Genomic DNA, 16416 nt, shown 5'->3' on the forward strand with positions numbered 1-16416 from the left:
TCAATGATATAATTTTGAAGCATGAAATCAATTTCTTTTTGTACTTGTGATAATTTTGCCGCATTTAACCTACAAGGTTGTTGCCTTATTGAAGATGATATTCATATACATACATCATGTAAAGCTAAATGTGTCTTTCCCAACTTATTTCCACAAATAGGTTTGTGTGACTGCAATAGCTTTTCCAAATTGCTTTGACACTTGCTTGGAAGGTGACTCAATATTTCATTTAAATTTTCTAGCGCCCCCTCATTATCCAATTTGATTAGAGGAAAATCAATCTCAGAGTCCTGCACTTCAACCTCTTTCTCATCATCCACCATCACTAACATCTCTTTTTGCTCCTCTTCCCTGTCAAAGTACTTTTTAAGCATATTTACATGGCACACCCTCTGCTTCTTTCTTTTATCTGGAGTATTTATTAAATAATTTACTTCACTCAATTTCCTTTCAATCCTGTAAGGCCCACTAAATCTTGCATTTATGGAATCCCCTAGTACTGGTAACAAAACTAGTACTTTCTCTCCAGAAACAGAACTGCGAAGTTTAGCCGCCTTACCTGCTTTCACTTTCATCACTTGCTGTGGTATCTTTAAATGTTTCCTAGCCAACTCACATGCTGTGTTCAATCTTTCCCTGAAATTTGATACGTAATCCTGGAGAGTAGTTTCTGAATTTTGACCCACCAATTTCTCACGAATCAATTTCAGTGGTCCCCTTACCTCATGACCATAAACTAGTTCAAAAGGGCTAAAACCAGTGGCTGCATTAGCAGCATCTCTAATAGCAAATAACAAATATGGAACCCCTGTATCCCAATCCTGTGCATAATCCTGACAGTATGCTCTTATCATAGTTTTTAAATTTTGATACCATCTTTCCAAAGCTACTGGGGTATGTCTGATGGACAAATCCTGGGGATAGTGTCATTAGTGTAAAAGGGGCAGTTGCCATTTATGGAATATTGTGGGCGCCAAAGAAGTCAGAATGGTAAGGTTGTATTAGCTACAAGAGTTGAATTGTTTTGTAAGTGTAATGATTTCTTTTTAGCCACTTTCCTAACATAAGCTGATTTCTCTGTGATTAATTATCCTTAGAGAATAAGCATTGGGCCTCCAATTTCACCATTGCTACTGTCACTCTGCCTACTGCATGCAGGTATAATGAAAGAAAGACCAAACTTACATTTATACAGCACCTTTCACAATGTCTCAAATTGCATTACAGCTAATTCAAGACTTTTGAGTTGTAGTCACCGGTATAACATCGGCAATGTTATCAAAAAGGTGGAGCAGGCTGAAAGGACCGAATGGCCTACACCTGCTCCTAATGTTTGTATGTCATTCTGGGATGGATGAGATGAGCTGGGCTAGATAGCCTTTGTCATCCATAATTATCTTGCGAACAGAGGGTGAAATCATGGTTGGAATTCTGTTTCTTTTGTTGCTAATGGAAGTTTACTGTGGGCAGGTTTTGTGCGGTGAAATTGCCAGGACAGGAGTGTGTAATGGGCTCATGGTGAATCAGTAACCTGTTTTACCCTGCACACGATTCTCAAGAGTCTTTTCCAATGACTTCAATCTTGTCCTTTTGTCTGCTTACCGATTACCTCACTCTACCTTGGTGCTTTCATGGGCCGAATTTTACACTGATTGGGCAGGTGTGGGCCCGACCTGATTGGATGTGAAATTGCGTGAGATGACATCTTGCGGGGGGTCCTGATTTCCAACGCAGAAGTCCGAAGCGCGCCCGCCAACAATTAAGAGGGCAATTTAGCCCTGTAGTGGCACAATTGTCTGTCATTTTGCACAGCCTGTCCAACCTTATGGCTGGTGGACGGGTGAATCAGCCAGACGGCCTTGGCATTTTTCAACAAACCTCACCCGTGGAGGGGGACGAGATTTCCATGATAAAATAAAACCGTGGACGGCATTTTCAAAGGCTAAATTTTCAGCTGATTGGTTATGATGCATGGACACTTTTTTTTTCAGCTTTTGGAACCTTTATTCTTGCTGTCTCATGTCTTCAGCCCCCCCGAGGCAGCTCTCTGCCTTCAGGGAGCCTTCTGTCGGCGCTGGCCTGCGCCTGCGTTGACCTCATCACCTGCCCACCACCCCCCCCCCCCCACCCCCCACCAACCCCCGACAGCGATGAGCTTTTCAGCACGCAGTCGAGGGTCGACCGTGGTCGGTGGTCCACTTCTGGCCGATCCCGAGCCCACCAATGGTGCCCACCTGCCGGTCTGAAAATTCGGGTCGACGGCGTTATTGAGGTGTTGAAATACCATAATAAAGTTATGTTGCAGAGTAGATATTGAAAATATCTTGTAGTGAGAAGCAGCAATCGGCAGAGTCTTCAGACTCGCTGATCAAGATAACAGATACAATTGAGAGCCAACTCAGTCTTTGTCCTCTGGCCTCTTAAAAGTTGTGTCACACAGAGACCTCCAATGATCCTCACTGACAGTGAAGACCGATGTTGTTCAATCGTTCCACTTTGCTGCTCGGAAGTCAGTTGATCTTTCTACCCCCCTGAGATTACTGATAAAATAGAATCCAATCACACCCTTGTATGAAATAATTATATTTATATTGATAATTATATGCACCCGCCCAGGTATGAGCGCGTCTTCTAACTCTGCTAGAGAACGGACAAGATTTTCTGCAGTTTATCTGGGTTGCAAGAATCGAATCTTTCCCACAAATATGAATTTACTGTTACCGTGTCCATAGGTGCAACATGCAGAACAGGTTAATGAGGGACGAGGCAGTCACCGAAACCTGTGTTATCGCAGTGCGATAAATAACAATGGAATATTTTCCAATCAGATTAACAAGATTGTACAATGCTGTTGAAGTAAAATTTGTACTCTCTGGTTTCTTTAATAGTCGGGATGAGGTCACCTATAGGGTACACACACTAACACTGCATTATATCGTTTGCTGCTCTTAGCATTAATGATCAATGCAGGATGATATTTGTAACCAATGCCAACAATGGGTATTATCATTTCACTAGGACCTTTCTGTGGTTGGTGAACTGATTGGTGAATCATGAAAAGAGAAGAAGTATCATGCATGATTGCAGGGGATGGTTAAGTGGTGGGGTGGGTGGTGGGGAGGGGGTGTAGTGGGGCGGATGTGTGTGGAGGGAACAAGGGAGCCTGGGAAGAGGTGAAGCACCAGTAGCCATGATTCCTTTCCCTGGCCCTGCTTAGAATTCCAGGGGGAGAATTTTCTCCCCGCCGGGCGGGCTGGGCGGGAGCGGGTGGACACGCAGCCGATCACTGCCCGCTATCAGCTGCGTGCCGCCATTTTATGTGGGTGGGTGGGCCAATTAAGATCCGCCCAGCGTGACCTGCGCCCGGAAGTGCTCAGCGCTACCTGCGCGGGCGGGGTAGGAGGGAGGCATGCACGCGAAAGAGCGCAGAAATCTCCCTGAGGCACGGAGCTGCCTCAAGAAGATTAAGAAAAGCCATAAAAATGTGAGAAATAAAAAAAAAAAATTATTCAGACATGTCCCCGCATGTGACCTGTGACCTCAGAGGATTAGCCTGGGTCTCTGAATTGTTGGTTCGGTACCACCACCATCCTCCCCCCACCCCCTCTGGGTTCAGGGATGGCGGTAAAACATGGCGACCCATGCAATTACACAGGGCAGGTGCAGAATTGTCTTTGAACTGATGTAAATGGATCTATTTCTATATTACTTAGTGCAAACATGTCTCTTCAGGATTCTGATCTGTGTAGATAAACCAAAGAGAATAATATTATAATTATATCGAGTAATATCATGCACCCTGGCAGGAGGAAAATCTTTTAATCCTTCTACAGAATCGAAAGTCTTCTGCAGTTTATCTGGGTTGCAAGTATTGAATCTTTCCCACAAATATGAATTGACTGTTTCCGTGTCCATACGGTGCAATGTGCAGAACAGGTTAACGAGGAATGAGGCAGCCACAGAGACACAGAGAGCCACAGCCACAGCCCAGTACTAGAAATAACCAAGGCAATATTTTCCTGTCACTTTAACATGATTGCGCCAGTACTAGAAATAACCAAGGCAATATTTTCCTGTCACTTTAACATGATTGCACAATGCCTTTGAAGTAAAATTTGTAAAGTAAAACTATAGCTATGATTCTGACAGGCAATTTCAGACAGGTTGGAGTGGGTTTTACACAACTCTCACCATCAGGGCTGAAAGTATGTAGTTTCGCAGGTGGAGTTACACATGGGATTTTAAAAATATTTGTTCACGGTGTGGGTTTTGCTGGCTAGGTGATAGTGAACTACCCTTTTGAAATGCTGCAGTCCATGTCATGTGGGTGCACCCACATTGCTGTTGGGAAGGGAATTCCAGGATTTTGGCCCAGCGACAGTGAATGCCTAGGTTGATGCTTGGTGGCCCGACTGGTTTCATTGCTTTGAGACTTCTTGGCTGTTTGATACAACTGTGTGACTTGCTAGGCCAGTTCAGAGGGCAGTTAAAGGTCAACCACATTGCTGTGGGTCTAGAGTCACATGTAAGCCAGACCAGGTAAGGATGGCAGATTTCCTTCTCTAAAATACATTAGTGAACCAGGCTTTTTTTTGACAATTGATGATAGTTTCATAGTCACCATTACTGAGACTAGCTTTTAATTCCAGATTTTTCTTTATTATTAGAATTGAAATTCCATATTATCAGAGGTGGGCAGGCGTCCAGTGAGATAGTATGGGCGGGGGCAATGTTCAGGACCACTGATTGATGGCGCCTTCTTTAAAAGCTAGGCACCAGACCCGATGCAGCACAGAATATTACAGCAGTCCGTAAGGAAGCGATATAGAGGAATTGGATGAAGGAAGTGGTGATGGAGGTGCCCAGGTATTTCAGATGCATGACAGTTTCTCCATGCAAGAAACCAGTTAGTCAGAGGATGACGCCTGCACAGCCAGTGTTGATTGGCCACATACAGGAGGCATGCCTGTGGCACCATGTTGGGCCGTCAGGCTGCCACTGACATCGGCGTTATGACTCCCTTTGATGGGTGACTAACAATGGGAATGAACCAATAGGTGCATAGTCATAAAATTTAGCCAGCATCCTTCCTGACAGTAGATAGATTTTGAAATTCAAATGCCACTGATCGGGCCAGCAGCAAATTTGGCACCCAATTAGTGGCACCAACTGTGTCCAGGAAGCAGGAGCTGCCTGAGAGAGTGAGTGGGAAAGGCAGATAGCAGCCATGTTGCTTTGCTGAAGACAGCAGACAGCTCCTTAGAAAGCCACAAAAGCATTAGAAGGCATCCAAACGAGGTAATGAGTGTGATCTGGTGCAAGTTCCTAGGGCCCAATAATTTTCAATGCCCAATAATAAACTTTCCCTCGACCCCACTATGAACCCGATACTAATGTGCAGCAGACTGTTCAGGTTTCCCAAAATCTCTTTTGAAAATCGCATTCTCGCCCCCTCTGGCCTGTTAACAAGTTCCTCAAGGATCTTAATGAGCCGTTAATTGGAGGTGAGTGGGCTCCCTGTTTGCTCTACCCCAGCCTCACTTCGAAAATTGGAGTCTAGAATCCAAAGATACCCTCTGGGACTGCGGGTTTTAAAATGCGCCCGCGCCTGTTCCTGACCCGGCTGGCAATTAGAAATCTGGCCCCATTGAAACTACGCCTGGGATCCTCCTTTCTCCTGTTCATCACAGGTGAGAATGATGAGAGGTTCACGTGGTGAGGCCTACTCTTGTCTCACTACTCAACTGGTATTTAGCTTCCCACTGTCTGTCACATCGCTGGCAAATTCATTGTCCTTGCGCCATGGGAGTTTCCTAGTATCGGCCTGGTTACCACTGGCTCTGGGGCGAACCGGAAGGAGAGAGGGTGGGGGAGGGCGGCAAGTCCAGTAGGCGGCACTAGTGACCCTCAGGTGTCCTTATGGAAGGGATGTCAGCTGTGACTTAGTTGGTAGCACTCTTGCTTCTGAACCACAAGGTCTTTGGCTTGAGCACATGAAAACCCAGGCTGACACTCCAGTGCACCGCGCTGTTGGAGGGGGCCATCTTTTTGGATAGGATGTTAAACCAAGGTCCCATCTGCCCGTTCGGGTGGATGTAAAAGATCCCAGGGCACTATTCTGAAGAAGAGCTGGGGAGTTATCCCCAATATTTATCCTGGCCAATATTTATCTCCCAATTAACATTACAAAAATAAAATTGCCTGGTCATTATTACATTGTTAAACACATTCAGAATTTAAAAAAAATGTTGGTGGTATATAGGCGTTAGTCTGACACCGACACAACTGAAGGAGGTGAAGAAGACAATTCCAGTGTTTCTCCCTGGACTGATGACAGATTCATGACACAAGGAAGCCTGCAGTGCATATTTTGATGATGCGTATCCCAGAGGATAATCCTTACGCTTTTAGCAAATGTTTTTGATTTAAATTTTGGATTCCAATAGCTTGCATGCGGGGGACTTGTGTGCTGATGTGAATCATCTGATCCAGCCAACAGAAGACAGATTTAACAGCTTACAAACTCAGAGACAGCAGACAGCTAAGATCCAGACGTAAGGAAGAATCTGCCGTTGTTTACCATACATTCATTAACGTCCTTCTTATTTTCAGGATCCCTTAACTCCAGTTCGTAAGAGCATTGCCAAAAGTGCATCATGGTTAGGAACATATTGCTTAATCTTTGACAGTTGAAATTGCGGGGGTTGTATTGAAATCAAATTACAACTTTTGTGCTAAATAAGTTTCATTACATCAGCCATTGAGTGAGAGGAGTGAATTAAATTTCATATGTTCTGGGACAGAGATAGAAGTTGTTTTTGAATAAACAAGAAATTTGCTGTTGGTGCTTTTGTTGAATTTACTTATGTGGTGTGTTAGAATGACTGAAAGCGAATTACACCTTCCCTTCCTTCACTACACGAATCTCTCCTGTTTGGCACACAAAGTAGTGAGGTAAATGTGACTAGAAAGCATTGTGATGACAGGGCTTTGTCACCGATAGTAGATCAGAGGGAGAAGCGGGACAAGAGGTATGTTGCCTCTGCCAGGAGAGGTTCAAATCGAAATACAGCTGAATTATGTTGCAAGGCCGCAGGTCCCAGTGGTGGCACTGGAAGCAGGTGTTGCTTCTGTTTGGTCATCCAGCAACTGGCTGCACGAGATCAGGTAGCGACTGGCCAAGTAACTTAGGGGAGGTGCAGGGCCCATTAATTTAAAGAGCTGAGGCAGGAAGCGAGCTGCTAAACATTCATTCCCTCCACCGGTGGCTGCGTTGTGTACCGTCTACAAGTCGTACTGCAACCCGCCAAGGCTCCTGCAACGGCACTCGCAAACCCACTCAACCATCCCACAGGAAAAGGCTGACAGACACTTGGGAACGCCACTGCCTGCTGGTTCCCCTCCAAGGGACACACCATTGTGATTTGGAAATATGCTGTCATTCCTTCATTATCACTGGGTCAAAATCCTGGAGCTTCACCCCCAACAGCAGTGTGACTGTAGCTGGACCACAAAAGCTGCATGGATTGAAGAAGGTGGCTCACCATCACCTTCTCAAGGGCAATTAGTGATGGACAATAATGGTCATGCCAGCAATGCTCACATTCCGTGAATGAATTCAAAAACAACAAATTAAAAGTTGAATGTTGACCTAGGCTGGAATGTTATGCCACCCCCCCCACCCCCCGGGAGTGGGCAGGCAGGCTCGGGAGGGAGGTGGAAGGTTGTGTAAAATCGGTTGTGTCAGCACGGTGGGGGATGTTTTACCCTCGCCTACCCACCTCCAATAGTTTTTTTTAACCAGCGATGGGGTAGGTGGCAGATGGCTGGCCTGCCTTTGGGCCAATTGAGACCCTTGAGTGGCTAATTGATGGACACTTAAGGGCTTCCTTCCTCTGGCTGCAGACTTGGCTTGTGGGGTGGTGGGTGTAGGCAGTTCCATCAGTTCAGGTACCTTGTACCCAATGGAGGCCAGCCCCCACCACCCCACCCCCCACCACATTGATAATCGCCACCCCTGCATTTAACCTCAGCCTGGCTTTGCAATTGTGGCACCTCACTCCCCCCTTATCTGGGTCTGCTTGGCTGATCCCAGCAAAGACGTCCTTGCACACACTATTGAACCCGGCCTCCAGGCTGCTCTTCATGTTGGGCTGGCTGCAGTCCCAGCATGGGCCACCACTCCCGATGGCGCCACTGGAACTGGAGAGCTAGCTGCCAGCTATCTGATTGGGCAGCAGCTCTCAGAGGCAGGACATCCTCCTGGACGGTGGTGGAGCCACGACCTTAACCACTTAACATCCAGATGGTCTTTAAATCAGCTCGAGGCTGCCTGGCCCTGCAGAGGTGGGCTCACTCCTGACTTTTCAGCCAGAGGGCAGGGCCAACATTTTGGTGACAAATTCCAGCCAGAGTGCATGGTTAACTCCTTAAATTCAAGTCCACTCTACTCAACTCTGTGAATAAAGACATTTCTCAAGTTGTTTGTTCTAACTCTTAAAATTTAATCCTGTATCTGTCTCTGGGTCAAAATCCTGGAAATCCCTCCCTAACAACATTGTGGATGTACCTACACCACATGGACTCCAGTGGTTCAAGAAGGTAGCTCACCACCACCTTCTCAAGGGCAATTAGGGATGGGCAATAAATGCCAATAGAGAAATATATATTTTTATGCTGCAGCGACATCACAGATCACAAAGGCACCAGGTGCTTTTCTGTTCCTCTAGCAGTTTTCATTTTATCTTGACACTAGAGGCCAAATTCCTGTGGGATTAGCAAGAACTGAGCACAAATTGCAACAGGAGAAAGTATGATGTTGGGACAGATACTTGCAGAGGCTTGTGAGCAAGCCTATAATCTACTTGATGACAGAATGAATGAGTGTTAACCGCAATGAAGCCTTTTTATTTTCAACTCGCAGACACTTCCTCCTACCTCTCCCTGGACCATGACCCCACCACTGAACATCAAGCCATTGTTTCCAGGACTGTCACTGACCTCATCTCCTCTGGAGATCTTCCTTCCACAGCTTCCAGCCTGATAGTCGCCCAACCTCGGAGGGCCCGCTTCTACCTCCTACCCAAAATCCACAAACAGGACTGTTCCGGCAGACCGATCGTGTCAGCCTGTTCCTGCCCCACGGAACTCATTTCTCGTTATCTTGACTCCCTTCTCTCTCCCCTTGTCCAGTCCCTTCCCACCTACATCCGTGATTCCTCTGACACCTTACGTCACATCAACAATTTCCAGTTCCCTGGCCCCAACCGCCTCCTCTTCACCATGGACGTCCAATCCCTCTACACCTCCATCCCCCACCAGGATGGTCTGGTGGATCTCCGCTTCTTCCTCGAACAGAGGCCCGAACAATCCCCATCCACCACTACTCTCCTCCATCTGGCTGAACTTGTTCTCACACTGAACAATTTCTCCTTTAACTCCTCTCACTTCCTCCAAATAAAAGGTGTGGCTATGGGTACCCGCATGGGCCCTAGCTATGCCTGTCTCTTTATGGGGTATGTGGAATATTCCTCGTTCCAGTCTACTCCGGCCCCCTCCCACAACTCTTTCTCCGGTACATCGATGATTACTTCTCGCTTCATGCTCTCGTCGGGACCTGGAAAAATTTATTAACTTTGCTTCCAATCTCCACCCCTCCATCATTTTCACATGGTCCATCTCTGACACTTCCCTTCCCTTCCTTGACCTCTCTATCTCAATTTCTGGTGATAGACTGTCCACCAATATCCATTACAAACCTACTGACTCCCACAGCTACCTTGACTACAGCTCCTCACACCCCGCTTCCTGTAAGGACTCCATCCCATTCTCTCAGTTCCTTCGCCTCCGTCGCATCTGTTCTGATGATGCCACTTTCAAAAACAGTTCCTCTGACATGTCTTCCTTCTTCCTTAACCGAGGTTTTCCACCCACGGTGGTTGACAGGGCCCTCAACTGTATCCGGCCCATCTCCCACGCATCTTCCCTCATGCCTTCTCCCTCCCAGAACCATGATAGAGTCCCCCTTGTTCTCACTTATCACCCCACCAGTCTCCGCATTCAAAGGATCATCCTCCGCCATTTCCGCCAACTCCAGCATGATGCCACCACCAAACACATCTTCCCTTCACCCCGCCCTGGCGGCATTCCATAGGGATCGTTCCCTCCGTGACACCCTGGTCCACTCCTCCATCACCCCCTACTCCTTAACACCCTCCCTCGGCACCTACCCATGTGACCGCAGAAGGTGCAAAACCTGCCCCTTCACTTCCCCTCTCCTCACCGTCCAAGGGCCCAAACACTCCTTTCAAGTGAAGCAGCTTTTCACTTGCACTTCCCTCAACTTAGTCTACTGCATTTGTTGCTCCCAATGTGGTTTCCTCTACATTGGAGAGACCAAACGCAGACTGGGTGACCACTTTGCAGAACAGCTTCGGTCTGTCCGCAAGCATTACCCAGACCGCCCTGTCACTTGCCATTTCAACACGCTACCCTGCTCTCTTGCCCACATGTCCGTCCTTGGCTTGCTGCATTGTTCCAATGAAGCTCAACGCAAACTGGAGGAACAGCATCTCATCTTCCGACTAGGCACTTTACAGCCTTCCGGACTGAATATTGAGTTCAACAATTTTAGATCTTGAACTCTCTCCTCCATCCCCACCCCGTTTCTCCCCCCTCCCTTTTTGTTTTTTCCAATAGTTTATATAGATTTTTCTTTTCCCACCTACTTCCATTATTTTTAAATGTATTTCCACCCATTGTTTATTTCTACCTTTTAGTATTCCCCCAGCCCCACTAGAGCTATCTGTACCTTATCTGTCCTGTCTTCTACTCTTAATTAGCACATTAGATAATATCACCACCTTCAACACCTCTTTGGTCTTTTGTCTGTGACAGCTTTTGGTTATCTCTACCTATTACTGGCTGCTTGTCCCAACAAACCCCCCCCCCAGTTAAACCAGCTTATATTTCACCCCTTTCCTATTTTTACTTAGTTCTGTTGAAGGGTCATGAGGACTTGAAATGTCAACTGTGCTCTTCTCCGCCGATGCTGCCAGACCTGCTGAGTTTTTCCGGGTGTTTCTGTTTCTGTTTTTGCTTTGGATTTCCAGCATCCGCAGTTTTTTGCTTTTACCTTTTTATCTGTTGTTTGATTGAATGAGGAGGACCGATTTCAATGGGGGAATTTTACCAAAACTGACACAAAGTGAAATGTCACAATCAGAGCATGATGTCATAGTGGTTGCTATGATCTGACTGCGCTTGAGACATCGCTGATCAGTTTTAATGGCAGCACAGGAGAGAAACTTTGATTCATTGTTTATAGTGAAAGGGGTCTTGACTGACAGTGAAGCTAGTATTTGTGGGCAAGTACGGTTTGATGAAAAATACACTAAAGCAATTGGTTACCAACCCGTGCTTAAAACAGTCCTTCAAGAATATATTCATCTTTGACTGGATTGGTGCCCATTCTGTGACGTGGAGTGTGATGTGACAAGTCTTTTATTGATGAATTAACTGTGATCAGAAACTAGTAAGTTACCTGTCTGACTCCTATTAAGAATTGTTTTATTTTTATTGTGAACTGAGTTGTGTAGAAAGAAGAGATGCAACTCATCACCATTTTTATCAAATGGGCACTTCATGGAGCTGGTTTACTTGGCTCAGTTACTGATCTCAATCAGTCATCGACTTGGAGTCATCTCAAATTGTTAATTTTTAATCCCCTCAGCTGATAAATAAAATAATTTTAAAAATATAAAATGGCAATAGAACGGGGATAAGGATGCTTCAGAAACTCACACTACACATCCACGTATAGGCCAGAGCCTGCTGTTAACATTGTAACAGTAGACAGCAAGATTGAATGGGAAATGTTGACATTACAATTTACAACGGAGACAAAAAATGTGACCAAAAATCATGACAATACAAAATAAGCTTTTTGGGGAGCAAGTGTGTTACTTATGCAAGATTGTTAATATATAGTGTTAATGTGTTGTTAATAAAGTATACAGTATCCTGGGCTTTATTAATAGGGTCACAGAGTAAAAGAGCAAGAAGGTTATGTTAAACTTGTATAAAAGACTGGTTCAGCCTCAACTGCAGTGTTGCATCAGTTCTGGGGAACACACTTTAGGAAAGATATGAAGGCTTTAGAGAGGGTGCAGAAAAGATTCATGAAAACGGTTCCAGGGATGAGAAACTTCAATTATGTAATTAGATTTGAGAAGTTGGGCCTATTTTCTTTGGAGAAGAGAAGGTTGAGAGGAGCTTTGATAGAGGTATTCAAAATCACGAGGGGCCCGGACGGAGTAGATAGGGAGAAACTGTTCCCATTGGTGGGAGAATTGAGAATGAGAGGGCACAGATTTAAGGTAATTGGCAAAAGGAGCAATAGAGACATGAGGAGAAACTTTTTCAGGCAGCTAGTGGTTAAGATCTGGAATGCGCTGCCTGAGAATGTGGTGGAGGCGGGTTCAATCAAGGCATTCAAGAGGGAATTAGATTATTATTTGAAAAGGCAGAATGCGCAGGGTTATGGGGAGAAGCTGGGGGAATAGCACTAAGTGAATAGCTCATTCGGAGAGTTGGTGCAGGCACAGTGGGTCAAATGGCCTCCTGTGCTGCAATAATTCTGTGATTCTATAGATTCTTGGGTTTTAATCGGTGATCTAATTACACACATTGCAATTAAATGCAGCATTACATAGTAAGTGGACAGTAGAAAATGAGAAAGAGGGAGGTACATGGAAGAGGTAGAAGGGAAATGGTACATCATGGTCATAGGTCTATATAAATCCCCCAAAAGGCCCGAGGGTTGAAAAGTGGGAAATAAATATGGGTATAGTGACAAACCCTGATCCTGAAAACAGGTGTAGGAATGCAGAGAAGTCCACAATTAAACTGACAATAAGTCATAGACGGATTACGGGAGTGGGCAAAACTCTTACGAATGGAGTTCAACGTGGGCAAGTTTTAGACCATCCCATTTTGGATGCAAGAGAGATAAATTTCCTAAATAGTGAGGAACTACGAACTGTAGAAGAGCAAAGCGATTAAAAACACAATCATTAAAAGCCAGTAACAGGTCCAAAAATCAATCACAAAGACAAATGTAACATTAACTAGTCACTGGACCAGTGATTTCGAGGCCCAGGCTGGTACTCTGGGGACATGGGTTCAAACCCCACCACTGCAGCTGGTGGAATTTGAGTTCAATTAATAAATCTGGAATGTAAAGCCAGCCTCAGTAACGGTGACCATGAAATTATCTTTGATTGTTGTAAAAACTCATCTGATTCACTGGTCCTTAGGGAAGGAAATCTGCCATCCTTGCCTGGTCTGGCCTACATGTGACTCCAGGTCCACTGCAATGAAAACACCCTCTGAAATGGCCTAGCAAGCCACTCAGTTCAAGGGCATTGAGTGATGGGCAACAAATGCTGGCCTTGCCAGTGATGCCCACATCTGATGAAAGAATAAAGAAAAAAAAAGCTTTGAGTCAAGGGGATTGAAATACAAAAATGGGTAAGTGATTTAAAAAAAAAGGTTATATAGGGATGCATCTTCCGGTCGGCGAGCGGGGGGGCGGGGTGGGGGGCCCACTCGCCGACGAGTAAAATGACGCGGGGTGACGTCGGGCTTGCGTCCCGATGTCACCCCCTGTCGGCCACGCATTCGCCAAACTGTCAAAGGCCTACTAAGGCCATTAAAAATGTAGTTAAACTGATTAATGGACCGGCCCATCCAACCTTAAGGCAGGCAAAGAGCCCAGGCGGCCTTCAGATAAAACACAAAACCTCATCCAAGGGCGGGATGATGTTTCATGAGGGTATTAAAATTTGTATGAAATATCGAAATTAAAGAAATTGACATGTCCCAGTTCATATGACAGTGTCACATGAGGGGACCTGTCAATAATTTTTTTTCTCATCGTTATTCAATGTTTAAAGCCTGAGCCGCTCTCCCTGAGGCAGCTCCACAGGGAGATCTGTGCGCTCTTAAAGAGCACACTCCCAGCTCAAGGAATCCCCCCCCACCCACCACCCGCACAGGGAGCGCACAGCGCTTCCTGGTGGACGTCACGCTGGGTGGGCCTGAATTGGCCTGCCCATGTAAATTGGCAGCATGCCCCCGATTGGGGTGCCGATCGGGAACCCGCCCACTCGCGCCCGCTCCCGCACAACCCCTCCCCCCCTCGGGGGGAAGATCCTGCCTCAAGCGTCAGTGAACAGTCAGGTTGAGTCAGTCAATGAGTCAGTTTTAATCTGAAGCGAAGTATCTCAGAGAGAGGGGCAAGGGAATGGGACAGGGAGAGGTCCCAAAAGGGAGTCCCAGGTAATGGAAAAAGACAGGGTACAGAAACAGGCTCCAAGTTAGAGAAAGGGCTGTACAGAGCAGACTTTAAGGAAACAGGTGCCATTGGGGCAAAAGTACCTTTTTGGAGAAGTGGTGTTCTGCTTGGGCACGTCCAACGATCTGAAACTGTGCTTGTAAATTGATGCTTGAGTGTACTCAGGGGAACCTAATCTTGGAAGGCGAGATTGAAACCCTGTGAGGTGGGCTGTCATTGAAACCGTCCGAGTGGGAGCGACTTTCGGAGAGAATTCCAAGGCGGGATCATTGAATGTGGTGATTGGAAACCCTCATGAGAAAGACAAAGTTTCAGTGAGATTGGTTGGTTCACAATGTGACAAGTGTCTTGGTGGGTTGTTGAGAAACCTATGGAATTGGATTTTGGCTGCATCTGTCATCTATTGCGTAGTGCTGTGTGCCTGATCACAGTTTGCCTGTTAATTCACACGTACCCCATACTTACCCTGAATGCTAGAATATAAGATAGATATTGTAAATTGATTTATCTTTCTGACTTTGTGTAGTAAAGTTTATTTTTGTTTGTTCAAAACCTGTGGAATCTTGTGACTTTATTCACTGAGCAAGCGCCTTAAATCTCAAACTTTGTCTACTTTAAACAAAATGTTATTGGTCCCTAACCGGATTTCACCAACAACTTGGGGTCTGGCCAAGGACCATAACAAGTACAGAATTCAGTTTTGGGAAGCATGATATATATTGTGGTTATATCCAAGGATATATTGGCCTTGGAGGAGATGGAGTGTAGATTTACCAGAACGATTCAAGGTTTAGAGGGTTAAATTGTCAGGACTGATTCCCTAAACTTGGATTGTCTTCTCTTGAGAGTAGAAGGTTGAGGGCTGATCTGATTGAAACGTTTAAAATATTAAGAGGATTCAATAGGATATAGAGAAATCTCAAAGTTAGAGCCAGGCCAATCAGGAAGCAATTTTTCACACAAAGGGATGATTAAAACTTTCAAGATTGGGACAGGTGGATTTTTGTTGTAAATCTTTGTGATCAAGAGATGTGGAGAAAAGGCAGGAAACTGGCATATACATATCAGCCATGACCTACTTGAATGATGGAGCAGGCCAGAGGGGCTGAATGGCCTACTCTTATTCCTAATGTCCCTAGATGCTGCAGAGATGTGCTCTGGGGTGGACTGAGGATGATTAGTTAGAACCTTTATGTGGAAAAATTCTTGTCAATACAGAAAAACCTATTGTCTGGAACACCAAGCTAGGCGAATCTGTAATTCGATTTACACAGCTACTTAAAGGTGGGGAACAGGTACTACAGATATTATAGTGAGTTTTGCAATGGGGGCAAGATTCACATGAAAGTTTCCAATTAAGTGTGTGCCCTCCAGAGTGAATTTAATATATAATGGATTTGGGCTTGATTTTCAGTCTGGGGTTCAAACCCAGTCTGGTGCCACACTGCTTCATTCAGGCAACACAGTCATCAAGTGTAAATGCCCCAATTGGGTCAGAGGTGAGCTTGACGCCCAATTAGTGGCACCAAATTAACCCAGTTAGTTTCCAGGAGGTGGGGGCTGCCTGCAGAGCCAGAGTGGCAAAGGCAGACGGCAGCCATGATGGAGCCTGTTGCTGCCTTGCAGAAGAGAGGAGGCAGCACCTCGGAGAGCCAGAAGCTTCACTGCACTCAAAAAACTGAAAGACTCTGTGCCTGACCTGGAGCAAGATCCCTTAGTTCCCAAAATTTTCCCTCATAAAAAATAATTTCTGCCCGCAGCTGTGCACTAACAGGCAACAGACGTTAGCATTCGGCAATTTACAAATTGGAAATTACATTCTCATCCTCCCTGGTCCATGAAAAAGAACCTCAAGAAGATTAACAGGCCATTGATTGGAGGCAAGCAGGTTCCTGATTCCCCACCTCCCACACTCACTTTGAAAATTCTAGTGCATTCTGAAGGCATTGGAACATTGACACACCATCCGAGAGTGCTATTTGCAAACCCCCCATGGGCAATTGAAGATCCCAGTCAATATGTTGCCGGACCTTAGTTTTAAATCTCACCATGTAACACTA

At 45.6% G+C, this 16416-nt stretch overlaps 1 protein-coding gene across 4 annotated transcripts in view; it reads left to right on the forward strand.

The window, feature by feature from the left end:
• LOC144696063 (F-box only protein 39-like) overlaps window positions 1-16416 on the forward strand; it is a 63473-nt gene that overhangs the window by 23602 nt on the left and 23455 nt on the right. The window lies entirely within an intron of this gene.

This window comes from Cetorhinus maximus, chromosome 21 (assembly GCF_964194155.1).
Source record: "Cetorhinus maximus chromosome 21, sCetMax3.hap1.1, whole genome shotgun sequence".
Taxonomy (NCBI): domain Eukaryota; kingdom Metazoa; phylum Chordata; class Chondrichthyes; order Lamniformes; family Cetorhinidae; genus Cetorhinus; species Cetorhinus maximus.